The sequence below is a fragment of the Pinus tabuliformis genome, chromosome 1_2, assembly GCF_031772625.1.
Source record: "Pinus tabuliformis cultivar Carrire ecotype Pingquan chromosome 1_2, CPIR1, whole genome shotgun sequence".
NCBI classification, from domain to species: Eukaryota; Viridiplantae; Streptophyta; class Pinopsida; order Pinales; family Pinaceae; genus Pinus; species Pinus tabuliformis.
Genome location: NC_142298.1, coordinates 489,155,039 through 489,163,067, shown reverse-complemented (window position 1 = coordinate 489,163,067; position 8,029 = coordinate 489,155,039). Strand labels below are relative to the sequence as shown.

Sequence of the window (8,029 nt, the reverse complement as noted above, 5' to 3'; positions counted from 1 at the left end):
CCAAGTTTTACATCGTGTTTTGTGTCTAGTTTTGCATAAAATTTTCCATCTACTTTTGTTGCATCCACTTTTCCCTCTTGTTTGGCATCCATATTTACATCCTCTTTTGCATCTATTAGTGTACCCACTATTGCATCTAATATTTTTGTGCCACAATTAGCGCCTAGTTTGGCACCTCCTTTTGCACCCACTTTTGATTATAATTTTGCATCCACGTTTGCATCCTCATTTGCGTCTAGGTTTTCATCAACTACTACATCTATTTTTGCATCCCTTTTTGTATCCAATTTTGGACCGGGATTTGCATCGGGTTTTGTGTCTCGTTTTGCATCTACTTTTGCATCGACTTCTATTGCATCCACTTTTGCACACAATTTTGCATCCACTGTTGCACCCATTTTAAATTTCACTTTTTGCATCCCTTTTTACATCTTCATTTGCATCATACTTTGATTCTTTTTTTGCATCTATCATTACATCCACTTTTGTTATGCCACAATTTGCACCATGTTTTGCACTCACTGTTGTATCCACGTTTGCTTCCAATTTTGCATCCATGTTCACATCCTCTTTTGCATCAAATATTGCATCTATTTTTGCATCCACTTTTATGTTAGGTTTATGCATTGGGTTTTGCATCTTGTTTTGTATCTACTTTTGCATCTACTTACATTATATCCATCTTTTGCATCCAATTTTGTTTTGCCTGTTGCATCAATGTTTGCTTCCACTTTTACATCTATTTTTGCATCTTATTTTGCATATTTTTTGTCTATTGTTACATCCACTTTTGTTGCACCATATCTTGCGCCTACCATTGCAACCACATTTGCTTCCACGTTTGCATCCCCTATTGCATCCACTTTTGTTTCATCCATTTTTGCATATACTTTTGTTTCCGTTGTTGCATCCACATTTGTTTCACCACAATTTGTGCCAAGTTTTACACCTACCATTGGACCCATGTTTGCTTCCACTTTTGCCTTCATGTTTGCATCCAAGTTTGCATTGACAACTACATCTACTTTTGCATCCACTTTTGTGTCAGGTTTTTCATGTTGTTGTGCATCTACTTATGTTGTATCCACTTTTCATCCAATTTTACTTCTATTGTTGCCCCCATTTCTATGTTCGCTTTTGCATCCCTTTTCCAACACTCATCATATTTTCTGCATTGATATATTCCTTATGGCATTGACAATTATGAATAATTGATGACAATGTCAATAATATTGACAATGATGAAAATGAAGATGATGGCGATGACATGAATTGTGATTATGATGATAAAGACGATAGTGGTTACAATGACAATGATGATGATGGCAATGATTATGATGATGACGATGCTAATGACGTTGGCGAATCTTCCCAATTTTAGATGTTGTCATTGTCATAATCATAAGCATTATCTTTGGTGTCATGATCATCATTTTCATCTAGGTCATCATCAAAAACAATAATGGCATGAATGATGATGATGGGTCACAATATAATCAAAGTCAACATAACAATAATAATATAAGGGCACAAAAATAACAATAGTGGGCTTCTATGGGGCACAATAATAACAATATGGGGACAATAAGGGCACAACAATAACAATAAGGGCCACAATGACACTAGTAATGGGGGAATCACTAGTGTTATAGGGACCTAACATTGTCTATATGGAAACACTGTATAATTTTGAATTTATTTATTGTAGATTTGTACATAGATGGATATTCCTTTCTTTGCATTTATCTTTTAGACTTCTTGCTTTCACCAATTGATTTAGAGCTTATGGAGTCTCAAGTAGCACCAATCCCCTTGCTTCTATTGGATTGAATAACATGATTTCTCTTTTGAAATCCATAATATCTCATTCACATGCTTCCTATTTCTCCCATAAGACTTTAGCATAGACTCCATGATCATGTTTGTGTCCCTCTTAATAACGCACTACTTGGAAGGGGCCATAAAATCTTTTATTAGGACTAAACTTGGATGTCTCTTCTTTCTTGCCCTTTGATTCTTCATTCAATCATACCACCCATCAACTTGTTATTTTTCCATTTTTCTTATAATGACCTTTGTTGTTGGGAAGGTGCCTTTCAAGTATTTTGTGTTTGCATATAGATACACATAAAGTATCATTATTTTAATCTAATGGACGTGGTTGTTAAAATCACCAATATTTAATTAAATATGCATTGTTATACCTTTGCTCAAGTCAACTTCAATTCAAATTCTAACACATGTGTGTATACCCTTCCTTGCTTAGTTTGTATATTGTTGTAAGTCCCCAGTATATTTATGTTGGCTTTTGAAAGATCATCTCATCCCAAAATAAGTAGGGGGGATTCAATATTCAAATCCAGAGTGGGGTTGAAGAAATGGATATTGAAGATGGATTCAATTATAGAAACTATCTTTTGAAAAAAGGTTAGTTTTGCCCCAAAAAGAAAGTCCCTCCTTTGAGACCTTGCCACAACTTCCATAGTTGTGAAATTTTACAATAATAGAACCTCTAGAGTAGAGGTTTACCATATACTTAGAACTTAGGTTGGAATTGATTTGATTCTTGAACTCTTTAGATGATGACTAGAGATCATTAAATACATAGTTTGAAGCGTTTGCTTGTAGTTATTAATGAACTTGTTAACCATCCATAGATGAATACTTCCCTTGAACATGTGCTTGATTTTGTCAATAATGAAAGAATCCTACTATGTTTTTGGTATATTCGACAAGACTACATCTTTAAAATAAAGAAGATTCAATTCTTAATGCTTTGCAATCCTGTAAGAGGGAGGGACAATCAAAGTCACGCAGGAGGAGGTATTCCCTTTGTTTAGCGAAACTCTACAGAGATAAAGCACTAAATGCAAGATTAACCCCTTGTTTATGTGATAATTAGGGAATATATATCTATTCTCTCAAAGATTAGTCTTATATATTCAAAAAGAATTTCTCATTTATTCTAAATAACACTTAACACTGTTTATAGAATAATTTCTCACCATTACAATCACAATAATCATTTTTCAAGGCAAAAACTACATCAAAACTTTTTGAATATGCCAGTAGATAATCTCCACAAATGAAGATGAAAACATATTTTGAGCATGTTTAAAGTGGATTAAAATATAATAATAAAAGACACAACAAAAATCTTGATACAATAATAGCTCAAATAATTATCTTTAACAAAAATCTATTAAAAATTACTATAAAATTATAAAATGAAATTAACATTAATAAATAATCAATTAATTTATATAAAATCCCAATTTAATAATGAATAATTACTTAATTCTTTAAGTTCCACTTCAAAGAAAGCATTGACACATCAGCTAGAGAAGGGTGCATTATTGTTTTGGAGTAAGAGAAGGGTGCATTATTGTTTCGGAGTTCTATGTCCGTCGCATCAATATTTTATTTGATGTGCCCAATTATTTTTCCAAAGTAAAACTATTATTTAAATACATTTATGTGCCATTAGAAGGAAGTGTCTAAAATTTAAATACATCTTTGAAAGCACCGTGGCTCAAAGCAGACACAGTCCAGACAGTGATAGTAAAGAGCGAGAGCGACGGAGCGCTGAGTTGATCTACAGTTATCTTCAACAGGCTGTGTTCAATCGGAATGGAGGATCAATGGAATAGAAAGGAGCTGGACAGTGATAGTAAAGAGCGAGAGCGACGGAGCGCTGAGTTGATCTACAGTTATCTTCAACAGGCTGTGTTCAATTGGAATGGAGGAGCAATGGAATAGAAAGGAGCGTTAATTGAACGTAGGGGATGAAACAGTGAAACGGGGCATGCAGGGAAGAAAGACATGAAGAGTCTTTGCGAAGAGTCTCATCGCTAGCAGAAAGTCTCATTGCCAGCAGGCAGTCTCTGCGAAGAGTCTCATAGCCAGCAGAAGAGTCTCATCGCCAGCAGGCCAGGCCTGGCCTTTCATGGCCCATTACCATGGGAAAAAAACCATTTTTCTATGAAAAAAACAGATTAAACGAACGGCAGAAAACACCCCAATCATCTAACACACAGAATCAATGGCTCAGGATCGCACACGTCACATTTTAGGGATGTCTTTCTCAGAGGGAACGCCTTACGGCGTAATTATATTAATTTTTAATCATTTAGGTTTTTAAATAATATTTTCAAGTTTTTAATGTTTTTATTATAAAATTATAAAATTTTCAAGAAAATACAATATGATATTATATAAAACTCACATAGAAAAGAACAGGAAGTAAGCACGGAGTCATACATACGCTGGCAACATGTTAAAGTGATCCACACAGAGTCATAATTACCCTGGCAACATGTTATAGTGATCCATATTTGAGGTTTTGGAGCATGGTTGTGGGACGATAAAAGGAAGGAAGCGCTGTTTTCCCATTTGTTTCTTTCATTTTTACTGTCATAAAGTTGAACCCTTTCCCATGTGACTGCTGCCCTCTGTTGTTGGGTTTGGATTGCAAGATTGAAATGATAACTTCGATCACCTCTCATTTAGAGGCTGATTAAACCATTGATTGTTCAGAGATAATGGTCAAAACCGCATTTCAATGGAATACAACACGAAACTAACAAATTTACATCTAAATTGGAAATTGGTATTTTCGTAGTGGTTTGAGTAGTTCATGAAGAACAGAGGAGAAAACCAAAGGGTACAATTCTTTTGTACCATTAGCAATGAAATGATTAACAGATGTTCTCAACGGGGAATAACAGAAAATGCACGCCTCTTGTTTGACAAAAAACACTAACGACATACAATATCATGGAACATCATGCTTTCTGGTTATCTACGGAATTGGATTGGAAGAATAGAAAATGCACGCCAGGAAATACTGCCTGAAAAGGACGTGGTTTCTTGGACTAAGATGATTGTTGGTTTTGCTCGAAATGGACCACTGGAGCAAGCAAGCAACGTGTTTGACAAAATGCCTGAGCGGAATATTGTTACTTGGAATGCGATTCTAGTTGCATATGTCAGGAATAGTAAATTAGAGGACGGCCAAAAGTTGTTCGACAAAATGCTTGAATGAAATGTAGTTTCATGGAGTACAATGATAGCAGGATATGCTCAGATTGGACGCATGGAGGATGCACGCCAATTATTTGAGAAAATGCCCAAACGAGATGTTGTGTCATGGACTTCGGTTATTACCGGATATGCCAAGAATGGATGCTTTCAAGAGTCATTGGATCTCTTTTCCTGTATGCATGAGGGGTGTGTTTACCGGAACTAATTTACATTCACCGGTGTTTTGAGTGCATGTGCCAGCCTTGAAGTCTTGCTACCAGGCAAGCAGGTCCATGCTGACAGTATTAAAATGGGTTTTCAATTTGATATTTCTGTGGGTAATGCAGCAATTAACATGTATGCCAAATGTGGAAGCATAGATAATGCACGACAACTGTTTGATACAATGCCTGAACGAGATGTAGTTTCGTGGACTTCAGTGATCGCAGGATATGCCCGGAATGAGCATGGCAAAGATGCATTGGAATTCTTTGCCCGAATGCTTAGTACTGGTACAATGCCTAACCAGTCCAACCTAACTTGTGTCCTGGGCATATGCACGAGCCTAGCAGCCCTTGAAGATGGCAAGCAAATCCATGCTCACACTGTCAAAACTGGTTTTGTGTCAAATGTAAACGTGGGCAATGTCCTTGTTAGTATGTATGCGAAATGTGGGGAAATTGATGATGCGCGCCTGTTCTTTGAGAGGATGTGTGAAAGTAATGTGCTGTCATGGAATTCTATGATTGTGGGATATGCAGAGAATGGAAGAACAGATGAGGCACGGCAGCTCTTTGATGAAATGCCTGAAAGATATGTGGAATCTTGGAATGTGATGATTGTGGGATATGCTCAGAATAAAAAAACATTTGATGCCCGGGTACTATTTGAGAAAATACCCGAGGCAAATGTCATATCATGGACTGCTGTCCTTACAGGATATGTTCAGAATGGACAAGATGAGGAAACCCTGCAGCTTTTTTCTCGAATGGGACAATCTTGTGCGAAACCTAATAACTCCACCTGGGCAGTTGTTTTAAGTTCATGTGCTGGCCTAGCAACCCTGGAACAGGGCAAACAGGTTCATGCTCAAATAATCAAAGTGGGATTCGAGTCAGATTTTTTTGTGAGAAGTGCCATAGTTGATATGTATGCTAAATGTGGGAACCTAGATGATGCACAGCTATCATTTGATAAAATTTACAAACCTTACACGGTCTTATGGACCACAATTATATCAACATATGCTCAGCATGGACATGGCAGGGAGGCATTACTACTCTTTGAAGAAATGCAACAAGCAGGCTTGACTCCAAATCACGTTACATTTCTTGGTGTTCTGGCTGCATGTAGTCATACAGGCCTAGTGGACAAAGGTTGGCACTATTTCTTATCCATGAGTCAGCATCATGGTATTAGACCAAGAGTGGAGCACTATGTCTGCATGGTAGATATTTTTGGTCGTTCAGGGCACTTGGATGAAGCAGAGGACCTTATCAACTCCATCCCTTATGAGCCTGATGCTATTCTGTGGAAGGCCTTGCTTGGTGCTTGTAGAGTCCATGGAAACCTTGATATAGGCAGACGTGCAGCAGAACACCTTTTTGATTTGGAACCTCAAAATGCAGCTGCCTATGTCTTGCTGTCAAATATTTATGCTGCTGCAGGCAAGTGGGATGATGTTGCAAAGGTGAGAAGAATGATGAAAGATAGGGAGGTAAAGAAGAATCCTGGATGTAGTTGGATTGAAATCAAGAATGTGGTGCACAAATTTATTGTAGGATATAGATCACACCCACAGTCAGAGAGAATTTATGCAATGCTGGATCACTTGTCTAAGCGGATGAAGGAGGCAGGATATATGCCTGACACAAAATCTGTATTGCTTGATGTGGAGGAGCAGCGCAAGTAACAGAGTTTCGTTGTCACCACAGTGAGAAGCTGGACGTTGCCTTAGGGCTTGATAATACAGTTCCATGGTTTCTTACTTGTATAGTCACAAACCTTTGAATTTGTTGTGATTGCCACAACAAATTCATCGGGGGTGAAATTGTTGCTCTCGATGCATACTGATTCCATTATCTCAATTGTGGAATTTGATTTTCGGGGGATTATGATTTATCTATGATAATAATTTAAACTCCCCTCATTCATTAATTCTTCATTTATGATGTAATATTGGAGAAATGACAACAGGTTCAAAACTGCAAAATATTATCTGATATATAAACGGTGCCATCAACAACACAGACTTGTTTATTTTTAAATCAAGGTACAGGATTTATGTGAGAACACTTCTCAAATGGCATGTCACCTTTAGGACAACTTTTCATGCCATTCTTAGTATAAACATATTAGAAGAGCTTGATTTCTATCACATTAACAGGAAACAATGAAACAGCTGAATATCTTTGATGCCTAGGTATGTCTGCTACTTCTGACAGAAGCTCTTGTATTATTGGGTTCTTCTCGCATAGATTTTTGGATCTCTGTTAAACACCATTGTTTTTCTGCTCATGCATCTTAAGCCTATCTAATAATTTCTATTAACAGAAGAAAGCTTGTGGCTAAACATTTTTGAAAGTGATGAACTTGAACTTTTAAGTTTTTCTGATTTGAGTTTTGGCACATACCAGGAGAAAGTCACAGAACGCAGCATCATATTTTCTGATCTTGTGTCGAATACTCTATGAACGGAGCTTTCCCAAAGGTAAGAGACAGACATTTTAAAGCAAGTAGGCTGAAAAAACAAATATAATGTCCAACTGAATAGATATAAATGGAATTTGAATTTATGCATCACATTAGGGTAAAGTAAACTAAATTTAAAAATGGTACACTTACAATTTTTTTTTTTTAATGTTACAGGGAAGACAAACCTCGCTAGGATGCATCCATCAATAAGAAGCTATATTGTAGGCTAATAAGAGTTCAAAACTTCAAACTTTCAAAACAAGCTAAATTCAAAATTTTGATCAATCTTTCTGTAGGAACACGGTTGACGAAC

The 8,029-nt window shown here is 36.7% G+C and overlaps 1 pseudogene; it reads left to right on the top strand.

Moving 5' to 3' along the window:
• Positions 1-5,065: 5,065 nt before the first annotated feature.
• LOC149206471 (pentatricopeptide repeat-containing protein At1g25360 pseudogene) lies at positions 5,066-6,934 on the top strand (annotated as a pseudogene).
• The last annotated feature ends 1,095 nt before the right edge of the window (positions 6,935-8,029 follow it).